The 21,669-nt window shown below is 37.4% G+C and overlaps 1 long non-coding RNA gene across 2 annotated transcripts in view; it reads left to right on the top strand.

Annotated features, from left to right (window-relative positions):
- Positions 1-6: 6 nt before the first annotated feature.
- LOC112657173 (uncharacterized) overlaps positions 7-21,669 on the top strand; it is a 67,181-nt gene continuing 45,518 nt past the window's right edge. For both annotated transcript variants that reach the window (XR_004818105.2, XR_007412321.1), the window contains exon 1: positions 7-228. This is a non-coding gene — a long non-coding RNA (uncharacterized LOC112657173). The remainder of the gene's footprint in view (positions 229-21,669) is intronic.

The following is a 21,669-nucleotide window of genomic DNA, read 5'->3' as shown; positions in this document are numbered from 1 at the left end:
CAAGTCCGACTGAGTCGGTTTGTAAAGCACGCCTGTCCCTAGTGCGCATGACAGAGTTGCGCTTTCTTCCCCCCCCTCTGGTGAGCCCCCAGTACGTTTGGAAAGGAGCGGCACAGGCAGGGGGCGTGGCCTAGGCAGTGGGGCGGGGCTTCGGAGATGACTGGCTTAAATACCGCTCCAGCATTTTGGCGCCAAATAATTGGTAGTCGTACTTCCTCCAGCCAATTGGTAAGTTTACTCTAAAGCAGTTTCCAATTAAGTGCCCTCTAGAGTTTTCCCTTGCTTCTTTTGAAGTTTTTTTGTAGGAAAGCTAATGAATGTTTATGTAAATGAGAATATTGGTTTACTACGGGAATACAGACTGGAAAGGTGCAACAAGGGAACCTTAGGGCATACGTTTTACATTCTTTATCTTGGTCTCAACAGTTGGTTACATGGGCGTACACATATAAAAAACCATCAAGCCGTACATGTTGAGATTAGTGCACTGTATGCACTTTAGGATGTATGTTGTCCTTCAATTTCTTTTTTTTTTTTTTTCAAGATTTTTTTTTTTTTAAGATTTTATTTATTCATGAGAAACAGAAAGAGGCAGAGACACAGGCAGAGGGAGAAGCAGGCTCCATGCAGGGAGCCTGATGTGGGACTCGATCCCAGGACCCCAGGATCACACCCTGGGCTGAAGGCGGCGCTAAACCGCTGAGCCACCTGGGCTGCCCTCAATTTCTTTTTAAATGTAGTAGTTGACAGAGATGCGAGATCTGAAATTCAAAATGGGAACAAAACACATAGGCTTATAACAAATATTAGAAATTTTTTTTCTCAATCGTTGTAAATGCAAATGCACATCAAAACGTGCACTGCCTCTAGAAAGTATTAGTCCAACGTTAGTAGTTGTAGCCCTTACATCTCACCTCACATCTCTCCTCAACTCACCCCAGTTGGCTGACTTCCTCACCCCTCCCCTGAAAGGCTCTTTCTAGGACACTAGTGATCTGCATGTTAACAAAGCCAATTGTTTCTTCTCCATATTCATCTTACTCCACTGACTGCAGCATCCTGCAGTCACCACACCCTCCTAGAAGCTGCCTTACTGTCTGGCCTTCAGTTGGGCCTCACTCGATTGTTTTTCTCCTTCCTCACTAGCTGCTGCTTCTTGGTTGGTTTTTATGTGATTTCTAGACGTCGGCTTGCCCCAGTTTGCTTTACTGGCCCTTCCTTCTCTTTGTATCCACACACTCCTCCAGGTAACCTCAATCTGGCTGTAAAAGCCATCAGTATACCTGTCATTTCTGCTCTGACCTTTCTGGGAAGTTTCAGACATCATATATTCAACTCTTTGCTGGACGTCTCTTGGATATCAAATAGGCAGTTTAAACATAATGTGGCCAAAAAATAAAATTCCTGGTTCTCCCTCTCGTAGTCTTCCATCTCAGCAAAAAGCTCCAACGTCCATCAGGTTGTTCAAGACCAAAAATTTACATTTTAATTCTTTGGCGCTTTCCCTCTTCATCCCTTCTTCTTGTACTTCATCAGCAAGTCCCATAAACTCGACCCCCAAAACATATCCTGAATCTGACCACTAATTTCCATCTCCATAGCCAACACCCTACTCCAAGGTTCTATCATCTCTTGCCTCTACTATATTAGATTCCTAATTGATCTCCCTTTGTCCTCTCTTGCCTCCTTAAATAAGATCAAGCCATTTCTCTTTAAAACCTTCCAAGTGATTCCCACTTTACTTAAAATTAAATCCCAACTTCTTAAACTCCTTATTATCACTTATAAATTCCTACATGATCTGAAATCTGCCTAACTGCTCCCTCCTCCTTTTACCCTACTACACTCCCATCGCTCCTTGAATATGCCATACTCATTCCCACGTTAGAGAATTGGCATTGGTATTCCCTGTACCTAGACTACTTATCCACTTGTTTTCATATCATTCCATTTTGTCATTGATCTCAACTTAAATGTTATCTCTTAAAAGTCCTGTTAGAGAGTCATATTATCCATGATTTTAGTCTACTCTAAATCTCTGCATGATATTAAACTGATGTCCTTGTTTATCTGATTTGATTTCTTTCCTCACTCAATAAGAATATAAGTTTTAGGGCACTTGGGTGGCTCATTTGGCTAAGCAACCTACTCTTGATTTGAGCTTGTGTCATGATATTACGGTCATAGGATGGAGCCCCATGTCCAGCTCCACACTTAGCATGGAGTCTGCTTGTCCCTCTCCCTCTGCTCCTCCCCACCATGCTTGCACTCTCTCTCTCTCTCACACTTTCTCCCAAATACATAAATAAGTAAAATCTTTTTTTAAAGATTTTATTTATTTATTCATGAGAGACAGACAGAGAGAGAGAGAGAGAGAGGGAGGGAGGCAGAGACAGAGGGAGAAGCAGGCAGGCTCCACACAGGGAGCTCGATGTGAGACTTGATCCCGGGTCTCTAGGATCATGCCCCGGGCCAAAGGCAGGCGCTGAACCGCTGAGCCACCCAGGGATCCCCAAATAAGTAAAATCTTAAAAAAAAATAAGAATATAAGTTTCATGACAGTGGAAAGCTCTATTTTGTTCACTACTGTAATCTCTAAGGTATAGTGCCTAGCCACTATTAGAACTTAGTACATAATAAATGCTCAATAAATATTTGTTGAATGAATGAATAAGGAAAATCATAATTATAGATATGCCATGCTTTTATTTTAATGTATGTGCTGTATTAAGAAAGAATATAAATATATTCTTATGTGTAATATAGAGATAATACCTCCTGTTTATACTTACAGGGTTGATAAAAGGATAAAATGAGGTTATGTTCATGAGTATTCCTTTTAAACTATAAATCATTCAAGATTATTAAAATTCCTTTTAAGGAAATTTTCTGTACAAAAAATGCACTTAGGACTAAAAGTACTAAAGACTGTTAAGTGAAAAGAAATACCATCTAAAATATTTTCCCATCTTGTGTGAGAATTTGTACCCCATAGGCAACTGCTATTAACATTTTCTTTTGTATGCTTTTGGAATTTTTTTGTGTACATAAACTATTCCATATATATATATTCCATATGTGTGTGTGTATATAATACACACACACACGCACACACACACACACACAGGTACCTGAATGGCTTAGTCAGTTAAGCAGTTGCCTTCAGCTCAAGTCACGATTTCTGGGTCCTGGGATCCACCCTGGTGATAGATTCCTGCATTAGGCTCCAGGCAGCAGCTGTTTACCAACCAAGTATTTCAATATTTTAACAACTGGTGCATCTTTACCTTCACAATGTAACTGAAGACTTATCCCAGGCTAGGGCTGTTCCTCTCCCTCTGAGAGCTAGTTTTTCACTGTTCTGGTTTATTTCATTAGGTTTAGGGGGAAGAGCCACTGATGATCTAGCTTCACTGCTAGGGCTTACCACAGAAACTCACAAGGAAATACTCTTAAATTTAAGTTACTAAAACCAGATTAACCCTCCTAACTAATCAACCAAATCATGAAGTCCTGTTGGTTTTAACATCTAAACTCATCTCAAATCTATCTGTTCATCCCACTGTCATAGCCCTGATATATGCCATCATCTTTTTCTTCTGGAATCTTGAATGGTTTTTTTTTTCCTTTTTTAAAATAATAATCTCATTATTGATATATAATTCATGTACCTATAGCACAACATAGCCCTTTAAAATATACAATTTAATGGTTTTTAGTATATTCACAGTTATGCAACTGTCACTACAGTCAAATTTAGAACTTATTTATCACCTTAAACAGAAATTCCATATACATTAGCAATCATTCCCCATTTCCTCTCAATGACCCTTTTCCCCAGCTCTCAGCAACCACCAATCTACTTTCTGCCTTTATGGTTTTGGGTACTCTGGATATTTCATAGAAATGGAATAATATAATATGTGGCCCTTTGTGACTAACTTCTTTCATTTAGCATAATGTATTCAAAGTTTACTCATGTTGTAGCATGTATCAGTACTCCGTTTCTATTCATTGCTAATTAAACATTCCATTGTATAATTAGAACATACCTGGTTATCCATTCATCAGTTGATGGACATTTGATTTGTTCTACTCCTTAGCTGTTGGGTATAATGCTTCTGTGAGCATTCATGTACAAGTTTTTGTGTGGATATAATGTTCTCATTTCTCATGGGCATCCACTTTGAATTGAAAGTCTTTATGATCTAAGAAACTATTGCCTAATCCAGGGTTACCTATGTTTTCATATAATTTTATAGTTCGGGGCACCTAGGTAGTTCAGTTGATTAAACACCAATTCTTGATTTCAGCTCAGGTTGTGACCTCAGGGCAGTAAGATCGAGCCCCACATCTGACTCCACACTGGGCATAGAGCCTACTTAAGTTTTTCTCTTTCTCTCACTCCCTCTGCCCCTCCCCCACCTCTCTCTCTCTTTCTCTCTTAAAATAAAAGAATTTTATAGTTTTAGCTCATACATTTAAATCTTTGATTCATTTTGAGTTAATTTTTATATATGGTGTGGCTTAAGAGGTCCAACTTCATTCTGTAGCATGTGGATATCCAGTTGTCCCAACATCGTTTGTTGGAAAGACTATTCTTTCACCTTTGAATGGTCTTGGCAACTTTGTCAGAAATCAGTTGGTCATATATGTATGTTGTTTTATTTTTTTCCTTGAATTTTCGTTCTGTTTTGTTGATCTACATGTCTCCTTTGATGCCATTATCACACTGTCTTCATTACTATAGTTTTGAAATCAGGAAGTGTGAGTCTTCCAACTATGTTCTCCTTTTTTTTTTTTTTTTTAAGATTTTATTTATTTATTCATGAGAGTCACAGAGAGAGGCAGAGACATAGGCAGAAGGAGAAGCAGGCTTCCTGTGGGGAGAGCTTGATGCAGGACTCTATCCCAATACCCCGGGATCACGACTTGAGCCAATGGCTGATGCTCAACCACTGACCCACCCAGGTGCTCCATGTTCTTTTTAAAGATTGTTTTAGCTATTCTGAGACCCTTGAATTTCCATATAAATTTTCAAATCAGTTTATTGATTTCCATAAAAAAGCAAGCTGGAATTTTTCAAGAAACTACATGAAATCTGTAGATCAATTTGGGAAGTATTTCCCTTTTAACAATATTAAGCCTTCCAGTCTGTGAACATGGTGTGTCTTTCATTGATTTATGTCTTCTTAATTTTTTTCAGCAAATTTTGTAGTTTTCAAATTATAAGCTTTGCATTTTTATTAAATTTATTCTTAAGTACTCTTTTTGATGCTAATATTAATGCAGTTATTTTCTTAATTTTATTTTTTGTTTGTTTATTGCAGCTGTATGGAAATATAATAGAATTTATATTTATCTTGTATCCTATAATTTTGCTAGATATGTTTATTAGTTCTAATACATCTTAGTGGATTTCTTAGGATTTTTTTGTATGTAAGATTATATGATCTTAAAGTAAAGATAGGGATCCCTGGGTGCCGCAGCGGTTTAGCGCCTGCCTTTGGCCCAGGGCGCGATCCTGGAGACCCGGGATCGAGTCCCACGTCGGGCTCCCGGTGCATGGAGCCTGCTTCTCCCTCTGCCTATGTCTCTGCCTCTCTCTTTCTCTCTCTGTGACTATCATAAATAAATAAAAAATTTAAAAAAAATAAAGATAATTTTACTTCATTTTTTTTCAATCTAGATGCATTTTATTTAAATTTCCTCCCTAATTTTCCTGGCTAGACCCCTGGTACAATGTTGAATAGTCTTGATGTGGCAAGACTAGAGAAGTCTGTCTTGATTCCTATTCTTGAGAGGAAAGCATTCAGTTTTCATCATTAAGTCTAATGTGAGTTTGGGTTTTTCACAAATGCTTGAAGAGGTTTCCTTCTGTTCCTAGGTAGTCGTGTAGTTTTATCATGATGGAATGTTGAATTATGTCACATGCTTTTTCTGCATTTATTGAGATGATCATGGTGTTTCTGTCTTTTATTCTATTGATATAGTGTATTGGATTAATTGATTTAAACCGACTTTGCATTTCTGATATAAATCCCATTGGTTATGATGTTTAGTTCTTTTTATATATTGCTAGATTTAGTTTGCAGGTATTTTATTCAGGATATTTACATCTATATTCATAAGAGATATTGATCTGTAGTTTTATTTTCTTATGATATCTTTGTTTGGTTTTGATATCAGAATAATACTAGCCTGATAAAATGAGGCAGAAATTGCTCTCTCCTTTTCTATGTTTTAGAAGTGTTTTTGAAAAATTCTATTAATTCTTTAAATGTTTGGTGGAGCTCAACAGTGCAGTGTTCTAGGCCTGGGCTTTTTTTTTGTGGGTAGTTTTTATTTATTTATTTATTTTTATTTTATTTTTAAAGATTTTATTTATTTATTCATGAGAGACACAGAGAGAGAGAGAGAGGCAGAGACACAGGCAGAGGGAAAAGCAAGGAGCCCGATGTGGGACTCTATCCCGGGTCTCCAGGATCACACCCTGGGCTGCAGGCGGCGCCAAACCGCTGCGCCACCGGGGCTGCCCTGTGGGTAGTTTTTAAATTCCTAATCCAATCTTTTGTTGTAGATCTATTCAGATTTTCTACTTTTTCTTGTGTCAGTTGGGTAGTTTGTATCTTTCTAAGAATATGTCTATTTCATCTAAGTTATCTAATTTTTTGTCCTATAGTAGCTCATAGTATCCCATTATTACCCTTTTTATATATGTAAGGTCAATATTAATATCTCTTCTTTCATTCCTAATTTTACTAATCAATAATTCAGTAATGTGAGTTTTTTTCTTTTTTTCTTGGTCAGTTTAGCCAAAGGTTTGTCAATTTTATTAATCTTTTCAAAGAACCAACTTTTAGTTTCATTGGTTTTCTCTATTTTAAAAAAAATTCTCTGTCTCATTATTTCCTTCCTTTTGCATCTTCGGATTTAGTTTTCTCCCTTCCTCCTTCTAACATATTTTAAGGGGGAAGATTTGGTTAATGACTTGAGATGTTTCTTCTTTTTCTAACATTGGCACTGAACCCCTAAGTTACCTTCTAAACACTGCTTTAGCTGCGTCCCCTAATTTTTGTCACGTTGTGTCATCATTTCATTGCTGTCAAGGTATTTAATAATTTTCCTTTTGATATCTTCTTCATCCATTGGTTATATAGAAGTGTGTTGTTTATTTCCACATATTTTTGAATTTCCCAAATTTCTTTGTCATTAATTTCTAATTTCACCCTCTTATCATCAAAGAGATACTTCCTGTGATTTCAGTTTTTCCTAATTTATTGAGATTTGGTTTATGGCCTAGCATATAGGCTAACCACAGAATATTCCAACCCTTGAGAAGAATTTACATTCTTCTGTTGTAAATGTCTATTAGGTCTAGGTGGTGTATAGGGTTGTTTAAATCTTTTAATTCCTTGCTGATCTGCTGCCTAAGTGTTCTATCCATTATTGAAAATGGGGTATTGAAGTCTCCAACTGTTACCGTTCCGAACTATTTCTCTCTTCAATTCTGACCATTTGTATTTCATGTGTTTTAGAGCTCTATTATTTATATCTTTATAATTGTTATACATTTCTGATCCATTGGCTCTTTTATCTTTATAAAATTTTCCTCTAGGGGATCCCTGGGTGGCTCAGCGGTTTAGCGCCTGCCTTTGGCCCAGGGCACGATCCTGGAGTCCCGGGATCGAGTCCCGCGTCGGGCTCCCTGCATGGAGCCTGCTTCTCCCTCTGCCTGTGTCTTGCCTCTCTCTCCCCCTATGTCTATCATGAATGAATAAATAAAATCTTAAAAAAAAATTTCCCTCTAAATCTAGTAACTTTTTTGTTTTGTAGTCTGTTTTGTCTGATATTAGCTTAGCCATTTGTTGTGACTTTGTTAAATTAATACTTGTTGTTAGAGCCCTGATAAGAGCCTTTATCAGATGGCGAGTTGCAGTTTAATGAAAGAACACAAGGGAAATTGAAATAGAGAAGTTTATTGCTCACAAGTCCTGAGAGAAGTACACAGTATGTCTTGAGGGTCAGTGGGTAGAATGTTTTGGGATTCTTGGGCTATGGCCAAATTGGCCAATTCAAATAAACAAACAAAAAAAAACCCCAGAGTTTTGGTAAATTTCAGAGTTTTTATCTAAGAGGTACACAAAGTGAAAGTCCTAGAAAGAAGGTGGGGACTATTTATCATAAGGGCCATTGAGGGAGTCCTATCAGGAGCTTACATTTACTTATGACTCTATTATGGGCTGTTATCTAGGGCATACACTCACAGAAGGGCTCAAGGCTGATTTGACCACCTGCAGACTGCAGGCTGCTTCACCACCCCAAAAGGATGCCAAAGCAGCAATATTATGGAGTAGCCCAGCTAAACTCTGACAACTACACTCTCTGTGAGATAACATCCTTAGACAGTCTCACAGCTCTCTAAGCCAAGATTAGGAAGATTAATTATTCTCCTTTCCCATCTAGATGCAGAAAGGCAAAAGTAAGGACCATTCTAAATTTATGAGGTTGACTTAAAAATTTTACTTTAAAGAAGCGTATTAAATATTTTATAATGTTCTCATTCATGCATAAAATGTTTAAATGAAACTTGAGAAAATTCTGAGTATTCAAAGTGATGCCATCACATGAAACCCCTAATTTAGGCATAAGTGAAGATTTAGCCATCTGAAGGATTATAATCACTGGCATAATTACTTAGCAAGTTAGAGGGGATTTGTAGCTCAAGATTAGCTTAATATATATTATTGCAGATGTCCACAAGGCGTGAGGAAAGCTAAAGCCACAGACACCAGACTTAAATTTTGAAATGTCAACTTCAGAAGAAGAAAGAGAAATGTGTTCACTTAGCATTGAAATCTTTGACACAAGTAGCAGCTCTTCCTGCATAGATGGCCCAAGATAGAGAAAGGATCATAAATGATACGGGGTCAGGACAACAAGAAATGCTTGAATGGACCCAGACAGAAATGGTTATCTGAGCATGCCATGGATGTCACAGTTTCCTTGCCCATGAGAATTGACAGTTAATATGGAACAACATTGCATATTATCTTATTTTTACCTATTACATTAATTTTAGTACGTTAAATATCAAAGTTTATATATGTATATTGACATACCACACATATTTAAGTATCTCTCTAAAACTCAGTAATTATAGAAAATGACCCTTAATTGTCATTAAGGGACTAAATGCTTATATCTCTCCAAAGTTCATATGTTGAAGCCTTAACCCACCATGCAATGGAATTAAGAGGTGGGGCCTTTGGGATATCATTTGGTTTAGATAAGTTCATGAGAATGGAATCCTCATAATGAGATGAGTGCTTTTATAGGAAGAGGAAGAGACACCAGACTGGTTTTCTCTGCCATGTGGGGATACAGCAAGAAGGCAGGCATTTGTAAATGAGGAAGAGGGCCCTCACCAAGAACCAAAACTGTCTGCACCTTGATCTTAGACTCTCCAGCCTCCAAAACTGTGAGAAATAAATGTCTGTTGTTTAAGCCACCAAGGCTATAGTATTTTCTTATAGAAACCTAAGCAGACTATTACAGTCATTTTTAAAAATTAAAAGGAGCAAGCCCATATGCTTTTGGTTTTGGGTTTTTTTTTAATTTTTATTTATTTACTTGTTTTAATGAGAGAGAAAGCTCATGTTGAGGGTGAGGCAGAAGGAGAGAGAGAGAGAGAAAGAGAGAGAGAGAAAAAATCTGTAGCGTGACTTCACGCTAAGTATGGAATCCAACACAGGGCTTGATCCTATGACCCTGAGATCATGACCTGAGCTAAAACCGAGAGTTGGATGCTCAACCAACTAACTGAGCACCCTGGTGCCCTTGCTTTTGGTTTTTAATATTTCCATTCTGAATATTTAGATCAACAGTGTAGGGGGCAATTGCTTTCACAGAAGCCTAGTTATTAATTATGTACTGCTCCCCAAAGTTACCTCAACTAAATTAAATAATAGACATGATCCCTCACAGTTTCTGTGTGTTCAGACTTTAGAAATGACTTAATTCCTGGGAGTTCTGGCTCAGGGTCTTTCATGAGGTTGTTGACAAGGTATTCTTCGAGGGACATTCATCCAAAGGTTTAACTGGTGCTGGAGGATACACTTGCAAAGTTACTTTCATGTGCCCGGTACATGGGAGGTGCTGGCTGGGGGAGGCTTCAGCACCTTTCCAGGAAGGCCTCTTCATAAGCTGCTTGAGGTTTTCATGACCAGCTTCCTCCAGAGGGAGCCATCCAAGAAAGCGAGGCAGAAGCAGTAATGTCTTTTCTGACCTGGCCTCAGAGGCTACTGACTGTTGGTCACTTCCACCACATCCCATTGGTGCTAAAGGTCAGATCTATTCATTGTGGGAGAGGACCACATGAGTGTAAGATACAAAAAGGTAAGGATACTGGGGGATATCTTGGAGGCTGGCTTCCACACCTTACAGCTCCATTTTAATGGTCATGATAGGTTAGGTCTGGTGGCTAGGAACCTGGTTCTGAAGTCAGACAGACCAGTATTCCAATTTTAATGGCACTACTTACATTTTCCAATCCTCTGTTTCTTATCTGTTATATGGAAATGATAGATCCACCTCAAAGGTTTGTTGTAAGCATTAAATGACTTACAGTGCACAGAATAATTGTTTCTATCAGATCATATCATTTCCCAACTCAAAATCTTCAGAGTTAGGGCAGCCTTGGTGGCACAGCGGTTTAGAGCCGCCTGCAGCCCAGGGCATGATCCTGGAGACCCGGGATCAAGTCCCATGTCGCTTCCAGCATCGAGCCTGCTTCTCCCTCTGCCTGTGTCTCTGCCTCTCTCTCTCTCTCTCTCTCATGTTGCTCATGAATAAATAAATAAAATCTTAAAAAAATTTTTTTCAGACTTAGAAATTCAACTGGACTACCAGATCCTGACCTACCTACAACTAACTGACTTAGCCACTATCACTATTGCTGCTGCTACTACTGGTACCGCCACCAACTGATCTTATTTCTTCTTACTGTCTCCTTTCCTCACTTCACTCTATCCATTGGTCACCTTTTCAAACACACTATGCTCTCTCCTACCTCAGGGCCTTTGCAGTTGCTAACCCTCTGCCTGATCTATGAAAACATTTTCCCTTATGTTTTGGTCACCTTTTCAAACACACTATCTCTCTCCTACCTCAGGGCCTTTGCAGTTGCTAACCCTGGGCCTGATGTATGAAAACATTTTCCCTTATGTTTTCATAGATCATTTGCCTATTTCATTCATGTCTCTACCTAATTGTTACCTCCTCAAAGACCTTCCCTGACCATTTCTTTTATCCTTCTTTACTTTTTGATTTATATCACTTACCACTACTTGATATTATATGTTTGCCTATTTTGATTATCATGCCTTTCCTTCATTACCGTGTCACTTCCATGAGGACTGCATCTCATTCACCAACTTATCTTTACTCCTTGGAAGTATGCCTGGCAGGGTTCCTGGGTGGCTCAGTCAGTTAAGAATCTGGCTTTGGCTCAGGTCAAAGGCTCAGGCTTCCTGCAGAAGCCTGCTTCTCCCTCTCCCTCTGCCTGCCATTCCCCCTGTTTGTGTGATTGTTCTCTGTGTGTGTGTGTGTGTTAAATAAACAAATTATATCTTTTTTTTTAATTAAAAAAAAAGTATGCCTGGCTTACAACAGGTGTCCCAAAAATATTTGTTTAAAAATTAAATAATACATATGAATTATTCAGCACATTGACCCACAGCATCATGAGAATTCAATAAATCTTATCTGACTTCAACTTCATCATCATCAACATCTCATCAGCAACATCCTTCCCATTATCTTGACCGTCCTAATCTCTCACATATATATGTACTTTACAATTTTCAAATTCCTTTGTTATTTATAGAAAGTATGTATAATACTTTTAAATCAAAGCTATCATTGTGTAGCTATAGTTTTTTTAAAAACACTTTATTTATTTATTCATGAGAGACAGAGAGAGGCAGAGACACAGACAGAGAGAAAAGCAAGCTCCCTGCGGGAGCCCAATGTGAGACTCAATCCCAGGACCCCGTGATCAGGACCTGAGCCAAAGGCAGACGCTCAACCACTGAGCCACCCAGGTGCCCCTGTGTAGCTATAGTTAAAATGATTTGGCAGGTAATAAAACTGGGAAGTGCAAAGGGAGGATTTATCTCCTATACGTGACTTTTTTTCAGATGGCTCTACCTGAGAATTGGTCTTTTCCTCCCAAATAAGCAGGCTTTGCTAGGGACAAATGGTATGTTATGTACAGATCATTTTAAGTTCATTTAAGATTTGACTTTTAAAAGAGTCTTTAGAGATTGGAGAGTTGCCTGGATCTTTCTTGACCAAACTCTGAAGCAGAGGATCATGTTTTATGACTCTTTGACCTTGGAATTGTCCTAGAAGGTTAGTAATTTCTTCCACACACTCACTATCCTCTTTATCTACCCTCACTGCCCCTAGCAAACCAGATCCCCATGCAAGGGGGCTTGCCTATATTGCGCCTTCATGTTAATTTGAAAAAGGCAAACTTTTGTCCTGGCAAAGGAACCCTACTAGGGACCTGATTTGGTGTGGACAATAGCCAGGGCACATGGCTTTGCCAACAAAACACAGGCTGACTTTGAGCCCAATTCGGCCCTTGGCTGGAGGCCCTAGAGCACAGTAGCAGGCCAAGGACATCTCTTGTTCCTTCTGTGCTCCTTACAGGCTGCACATCTCACTATCATTCTAGGAGATTACTACCCTGCTAAATCATACCGAGTACAGCAGTCTTCACTGAGAGGCGGTTTAGTATAGTGGGGACTTCAGAGTGAAACACTTAAGAGCGAGTGTTCTAAAGTCAGATGCCCTGGTCTTGAATCCTACCAGTTAGTAACCTGAGACCTTAGGCAAGTGATGTAATCTCTCTTGTCTCAGTCATGGGTCATTGTGAGGATTATATGAGTTAATATATAAAATCTATAGTCAATACATGTTATTTGTTTATATAAGGTAGCCTGGAAAACCTAAGAAGGTTGTTCAAAATGCCTCCTCATGCGTTTATGAAAATGCAGTTCCATCTAACACTGCTTCACTTCAGTGCCTTCTACTCACCCTTTCTGGACTCAGTGTTGAGTCATTCAGCAAGCCTCTGAACACTTACTGTGTGTAGTGGTAGACAAAAACATTTAAAGAGACAGTCCCCAGCCTCAAAGTATGTTCCCTAATTCTCAAAAAGTCCATCAAAATAAGAGAATGCTACATAATGTCCTAAAACAAATATGACCATATCAGGAAGCATGGCATAGGCCTCCTGTTTTACTGACATGGAGTCATGCTTTAGAGATAGATCATCTCTGAATTCAGGCTTCTTCACTTATTGGCTGTGTGACTTCACCTAAGTGACTTGACTTCCATGAACTTCAGCTTTTCAATAGATAAGATGAGGGGGGAAAGTTTTAAGGGTTATTGTAAAGATTGAGATAATTTTAGAACAAAAGGGATCTGGCACATAGGAGGTGACTATTTAGTGGCAGCTTTCATCCTTACAGTATTTTCTGCTGTGAAGTTCTATGATGGCTCCTAATATCCCACAGGCTAAAGTCAAGATATATCATATTCCAGGCCTTTGAGAATCGAGCCCCACCCACCTTTTTACCCACACCTTTCACCTTGCACTTTGTAGCCTAAATACATAGACCGACTGTGGTTTCCAAAACCTGATATTACACATACCCCGCCTGTGCATCCAGTGTCCCCTCTATCTAGAGGACCCTTCTTGCCTCTTTTGCCCAATGAACTATCATTTTTACATAACACATATATATATTTAAAGAAGAGTAATAAAATGAACATTTTCTTACCCCCAACTTAAGACACAGAAATAGAAGGCCCCTAAGCACCCCACACTTTTTTAAAATCAGCATTTGTGATATTTATATTTTAAAAGCATGGCAGTTAAAATCCTTATGTTCATGTATCACCTATGCCATGAAGAAACCAAGGAACTTAAATGTGGCATAAAAGCCATACTAGTCACTCTGCAGAAATGTTGTTAGCAATTAAATATTCAAATGCAATTTGACCAATATTATAGAGAAAAAATAATATGTCAATATTTTAAATTTAAGCAGCTTTATTCCTACTATGTATTGCTTCTTTTGAAAACCTACAGCACAATTCCTTTGTTTAAAATAAGTATGGTGGTTTTTTTCCTTACTTTTTTGGGGGAGGGGGTGGTGTCTTAGGTTTTTCTTGACTGGTCATAAGGAACCACTAGGTGGCAGAGGATGCTTTTTTTGATAGCAGGGAGAAAACATTAAAAAGAATTTCAGTAGGAAATAGGTTTTGGAAAACATAAAAAGCATCACACTGTAGACTTCATAGGTTAACGTTATTCTAGTGCCCCATGGCCTTGGGATTAACAATTTTGGCTTACTGCCATATTTTAGTAACAACCACAATAATACCAAAACCACAAAGATTTATTGAATGATTACTGTGTATACCAGGCACCAGACTAAGAGGCGCCCACACATTATGCTGTTTAATACTCACAGAAGCTAGCAGAGGCAAACACTCTTGAGTCACTCTTTGCAGAAGAAGCCGAGTCTTGAAAAGAAAAGAAACGATGTGCCTGAGACAGTGATAAGTGGCAGAGGTCAGATTCAAACCAGGTTTGTTGGATTCCAGAGAGTGAGGAATTAACTACTTCACAGATTCTCAGCACTGGGAGAATATTTAAATCTTTTTGGGAGGATTAACTGCTCTATGATATAATTAGTTTTAGACATGTGTTAAATTCAGATATTTTCTAATATTTTAGACGTCACATTAATATCTGTCAATCTAATCCTTAAAGACCTTACAAAATAAAAAGTTTATTAAGGACTTCACAAGTGGGTAGGTCCAACCTCCTATCTCTTTTCCCATTTAGTAACCATTTGAACCCAATTCCTATACATCATGTTTAATCTATTCCCTCAAAACCTCCTTTCCATTATACCTGTATGTCAAGAAAAGACAATTTATGAATGAAAGCCAACTTTTCCATTGTTTTATAGATCTTCCTCTAACTAAAAATTTTTAAGTTCCCTGCAACAGTGTAGTTTACAAGAACAATATTATAATGGTGTCCATGACCACACATAGAAAATAAAGTGAAATCAGATGACCCAGTCATTAATAGTTTTTGCAATCCATTGTATTCATCTTCAGAAAACTACATATTCTAAAGCCTGTAGCTGACATAAGTTATCAAAGAAGCAATTTTTAAAAATTTCCTCAATAACAGTAGCAGTTTTAAAGATATACACTGTAATGGGAAAAGGGAGAAACTAGATACAATATTGCTTAATGTTAAGCTTTGTGGCAATATGTAACTGTTACATAAATCTGAAATGGGGCAGTGATCATGTAGAAATTTCATAAGGCTATGGCTAGTCCTCCTTCTAATTGGTAAAGCTTTAGTTGGTATCTTATCCTTGTGTTTCCTTTATAGTTTTCTTCTTTGGAAAAAGAAAAGATTGGGGGAGGGGAGAGCAGTGAAGGTGATATCCCATATCTACACAGATGTTATTTGAATAAAAGAAGGAGCATCTCCAAATCCTCATGTTCTTGGATGTGAAAATGGGAGTGCAGGCCAACAGAAGGAAGCTTGAATCTCATATGTCTTTATTACTCATTAAATTATGATATTATCCTCAAATCATCTAGATTGATGATACTTTATATTACATTCATAAAATGCTTTATAGTTTAGAAGATGCTTTCAAAAACGTCAGCTTATCCCTTGCAATAGGGAAGGGAGAAAAGCTAACAGATGAGCAATTAGTAGTTCATTGGATGTTGGTAGTTTTTGGATGTTAAATTTGATACTTATTTGTATTGTCACTTAAACTAGATTTTAGTGTTTATCATTTTTCATTATGAAGATCTTCAAATTATAGTAGGCAAAATGAAAATTCAAAAATACTACTCCTTTTTTAGTTTCCTTTTTTTTTTTAAGATTTTATTTATTTGTTCATGAGAGACAGAGAGAGAGGCAGAGACACAAGCAGAAGGAGAAGCAGGCTCCCTGCAAGAAGCCTGATGTGGGACTCCATCCCAGGACCCCAGGATCACAACCTGAGCCAAAGGCAGATGCTCAACCACTGAGCCACCTAGGTGCCCTGGTTTCCTTTTAAATATTCAAACTTTATGTTGGTCAAACTTAAATGTATACTATGCATACATTTTAAATGTCCCAATAAGTTGTGACTTATTATTCACTGTGACTATATATAATGGAGAACTTTTCTAAAAACAAAACAAAATAGATAAATAAACCTTTTAAGAATCCAACATCATAGGAATTTGGGAGGAAAAATTGTTATCACACTGATTATAAATTTCACTGACGACTCTTTAATATTACTATTTCCTTAAGCTAAAGAAATAAATAGAAGTATGTTAGGGATTAGCAGTTTACAGCTATTTACTGTCACTTACTTGATTAATTGATTTTTCGTAAGTGGTTACCAGCCCCTTTTTCCTTTCCTTTTTTTTAAAGAGGTCATGATTACCTAGAGCAATTTTGAGAGTCTTTTTATGTCAGAAATCTCTCTTCTGATTTTACAATTTAAAATACCATGCATTTAGAATGTAATTACCCTGCATACTATTATTTTAGCTACTTATTTCCTCTAGCTGTTAGATAATATTCCACTCTATCCATTAATTGTTTAGGAAGAGATTATCACCTGCATTTCTACTTTTTGCATGATTTGATTTGTGTATATATGGTTATGCAATAAATCACTAAGAGCCAGACATTTTATATATTTGTACTGTTCTCCCTTTCTCTGAACCTCTGTAATGCCTTTTGTCTTCCTACTAAAAATTGCTATTTTTAGTTATCCAATAAGCATCAGGAGCCATCTCTCCACTGAAAATAGTAATGTTTTAACAAACAGGGGGCAGCCTTGGCAAAAGCATCAAAGATAAAAAAAATTCATGTTATGTAAGACTGTTTCCCTTTTCCCAATACTAGGATAAGTAAACCTGGCTGCTACAACAATCAAATCTCAAAATTTCAGTGGCTTAACACAATAGAAGTTTATTTTTGCTCTTGTGTAAAGTGTGAGGAGGTTGTTCTGGGTTGGAGGACAGCCTCCAGTGTAGCCACTCAGGGAAGCTGTCTCCTTCCCATGTATGGCCCCCCATCTGCTAGGTTCCCAGACTTCTTTGCTGGATCTTCTGCATCCAGCTGGCAAATATAGACTGGGAAGAAGTGGAGAATCACACAGAAAGTTTGTGACAGGCCTGGAACGGCCAGCATGGTTTTGCCCTTGTTCCATTAGCCATAACTGAGTCATGCACAAGGGAGGCTGGGAGATGTTGTTTAGCCATGGGACAGAAATCAAGGAGGTTTTGTTGAACATGTGGCAGTCCTTGCCTAGTCCATGGTAGTAGTCCTATGAAAGAAGTTACTTTCAACAACTCTCATGTTTACCTTGTGCAGAAGCAAGTCGGGCTTGAGGCTGTAGGATTTTCAAGCCACCTCCTTGCCCTGCCACCATTCCTAATCTTTGAACCTTTATAGTGAAATCTTTCCCTGAGAGGCCTCAAATGTTAGATGGCTCTCAGAGGCTTTAGAGCAGACAGTGGTTGGGTAAGAGTCATGAAAGCAGGAAAATGGACATCCAGTAGGTAAAGCAGGGGCTCAGATTTACCTGACTCTGCTGAGCGCAGTGCCCAAAGCCATAATGAGAGCTCTACTGCTATTTTTCCAGCTCTCCTCTGAATCCATTTTTCCAGTGAGTGCCTCTAGTGCGACCTGGCCTCCACCTCTGACAGCCAGAGAATTCATTATCAACGTGGCCCATATTCATTTGTAGAATGAAAACTGAAAAACTGGATAAGAAAATTAGTAAGGTTAGAGGTTCATTAAGCAAATGTATTAATGCATAGTTTAATGATATTTGCAATAGATTAAAACATTGTTTTTAGCCTTATGCCATGAAGGACACTTGTGCATAGCACTGAATTTGGTAACTGGGTTGTTGGTTGTTGAAAATTACATCCAAGTGTATTGATCACCTTTTTAATCTTTGAAGCTGACTGAATGTGAATTTGATTTGATAGCTTAAATTTGAATATGTCATGAAAGGGTCTCAACCTCCTTTATGGGATTAAAAGAAACCTCTTCTGTTAACTTGTTTTATTGTTGTTACCATGGAGACCACAGGAAGCACATAAATGTATAAATTCGTAACTCAGATGAATTAGCCTCCAAGCAATGAATGTTCTTGTACTTTATTTGCTTCAAATGGTTTTTGAAATGATTTACATTTTTGTCAAAAATGAATATGGATTTTTTTACTTGCCTGAGTTTCATAAATATGCAGCCCAGGATCATAGGTTATAAATATAAAATTAATTCACTGAAATATTCATTTTATGAGCCTAAAGTTATGAATTAGTTCATCACAAAAATGTCATAACAAAAAAGCAATTTAATGCTATCAGCTGCTTTTATCAGTTGCAGATCATTAAAATGTGCAGTTATAATGAAAAATTTTATATATAATATCAAGATTAATGTTAATATTGTATTCAAAATTACCTAATATTTTATAGGACTTATATTATTTCTGTTCTCAATCTCAGAATAATAATTATTTCAAAAGATACATATAAAATGAGAACCACTAAAAGTCATACCAGAAAGTAATTGTTGTCAGTATAGGGTTAGTAATGGTTATGACCAGCAATATTTAATTAATTCTCATAAAAAACTCTTTGCTTGAAAGGTAACATTTTCTTCCCCTAAATATTGTGTCTTTCTCATTTGGAATTATGACTGACTCAGAAATCTCTATGAGGATTTTTTTTTCTTTTTTCCATGAGGATTTTGAAGAAAATGTGGATTTAGCCTAAATGACTGTTATAAGTCTATAAATTCATTCATCTTAGCCAGAAATGACTTCTATATATGACTTCTATAAGTCATATAAAAATATAAATTTAAGAAGTGTAACTTTGCATTGCTATTCTCCACTAAGAATATTCCACAAAATTCTGCATGTAAGCCTAAGTTCAGACACAGCCTCCTGCTGGGGAGCAAAGGAGAGAAGAAGCCGTCCTTTTTAGCTTCTTGGGGTGTCCCTCTAACCAGTCTTCTATCCATCAAGGCTGGATAATCATCCATTCCTTCCTAAAATTATCCTCCCCACTAAAGATCTACAAAATAGTTTTTGCCACAACCAGTGATAAGAATGTAAATAGAGATGCATTTGGGGTCCCTATGGGCTGTTGTAAGTCTACACTGCCCCATCAGAGAAGCAGGAAAACTTTGGAGACTAAATTTGCTATCCCAGCTCAGCCATTCACAGATCATGGAACCTTAAGGAAGTCACTAAACTTTTACTACACCTCTCTGTTCCTCAGTTTCTTCTTAATGTAAAATGGGAATAACTTACCTCATCAATAGTGGTATGAGGGCTTATCTGTTTATAAAAGCCAGTTAAATTTTCAGGAATTTTACATGTTACTGTCAAACACAGTCCCTATTAAAAATTCAGTGGTATAATTTAATAAATGAGCTGTGTTAAATCAAAAGGAATACTCAAAACTTACCACTTCCTAATTATTTTACTGCATTTGACCATTATCTATGTTTTTAAAGTTACTTGTATCTATTGTATCTGTATGGCCCCAAAGCATATAGCAGTGGCTGCTACAAATTTCTACCTAACCCCCATGTTCAGTGCATCAGATTTGTAGCTTAAAATTAGCCATGATGGGGAGTATTTACACACAGAAATCAACAAATGCTACAAATCAGGCTCTTTTTTTAGAGAGAGAGAGCTGATTTTTAAACCTTTATCAGTACACCAGAGCATCACTCTTCACAGTGTTTTTAGGATTTGTCATCCTAAAAAAACATATATTGAACACGTTATTGAATGTATAATATATGGTAAAATGTAAATATGTTAGCTATGTGTGTATATATAAAAACAAAATAGCATGGTGGATCCCCAGCACTAAGCAGTGAGTCTGCCAAGTAGCAGGCCTCAGATAATCCCAGCTCTGTAGATCTACCTGAGGGCTGGCCAAGAGAGTGTTATAAAAGCTACACAGGATATACACTTGCAACCACTCTTCTGTCCTGATTCCCTTAGGATCACAAGAAAGGTTTTAGAAAATGTCCTGAAGAGTAGATTTGTTTAAATGACCTCAAGTAAACAGCTATAGACTATTCTGTGAAGAAGTATGCAAATAAAATGCTTTACTAAGATTTTCCTTTGTCCTCAATTCTGGAAACCCTTCATCTTTGCCCTTCATCCTCTATGTTATATGCCTCAAGAGCTTTTTGATGTGGTGGTTGTTATCAAACTGGCTCTGGTTTTGAGAATCAGGTATTCATCCTGTTTGTCAATCTAATGACCTTCTATGGTTCATTTTACAATTAGAATTCCCTCTGTCCCATGGCCTAATTCAGTTTTCATTAGTTTGCCTTTTAATGAAGAACTTTGAGATTTAGTTTTTACCATGTCTTGGATGCGTTCTATTTTAATTTTAGGTTACCATTTTGTCCTAATTCAAACTAACAGTAACACCTGAATTTTGAGTTGCAGTTGAGTATGTAAAAAATACTGATTTGCTATGGTATAGCTACCTATAATTATACTTTTAGTCAACAGTCATTTATAGACTCTAAAATTTAGAGAGAACTATCCAAAGGATTTTTATTTATAACTCTTGCCACAGTCCCCAATGATCTTCCTAGTGAAGATGATCAAAATAGTTCGGGGATCTGTAACTGGCTCTTTTATTTGTGCTACTGGGGCTAATGTATCTAAATATGTAAATCTGTATCTTCAAATATTTGTAGATAAAAAAAATGAAATTTTAAGATACAAACTTTTTTTTTAAAGACCTAGTCCCTTAATTTTTTTTTTTAAATCAAGTATTTTATCTCAATTTTGCTGCCCAAATCATCTTAAATAGGCTATGGATTGACATTAACCCGCCATCTGGGGCTATTTGGTTGCTTTTTAGGTTAAAGATGGCCCTCTTCAGGGCTAAGTTATTTGTCTAATTCAGCCCCTGCTATTGTCCCAGCTGCAAAGCAGATGGTGCAGTGAGCAGAGGGCAGCCACAGGGAGCCTGCCTTCCATTGCATCTGCTTACACACCACTACATATACTCTCTCACTTTATTGAGGGCTCAAAAGCATTCTCTTCTGTCTCTACCTCCTCTACTCCCAATAGATACATGAAATATTAATTTGTATGTATGTGCAATAAAAGATAATAGAATGACTTTTACACAAAGTTGAAAAAAATTATTTGAGTTTAGGGAGAAGGCCTGGGTTAGAAGTCCTCTAAAGAACAGGTGTTGCAGTGTGTTTCAGTGGTGGACCATCTGCTAGGCTATGGGAACCTGCTGGGTACAGCTGACTGCCTGACACATCAGAATGTCACTGATTAATACATCACATGAAACACGTTAACACTATAGTTGTAGGAAATGGTGCCCGATGTGGTATGAAGCTGAAATTAAAAAGGTAGATCTGTAACTTGTTGGTTCTGCTGATATGGCCTACTGTGAGATTTAGTGTGTCATATTTGAGAGTATAAGTAATACCCATTCCTTTCACTTATTACATTTTTTTGTATATCATGAAGATCT

This window comes from Canis lupus, chromosome 8 (assembly GCF_003254725.2).
Source record: "Canis lupus dingo isolate Sandy chromosome 8, ASM325472v2, whole genome shotgun sequence".
NCBI classification, from domain to species: Eukaryota; Metazoa; Chordata; class Mammalia; order Carnivora; family Canidae; genus Canis; species Canis lupus.
The sequence above is the reverse complement of the archived record's forward strand: the minus strand, read 5'-3'. Positions and strand labels throughout refer to the sequence as shown.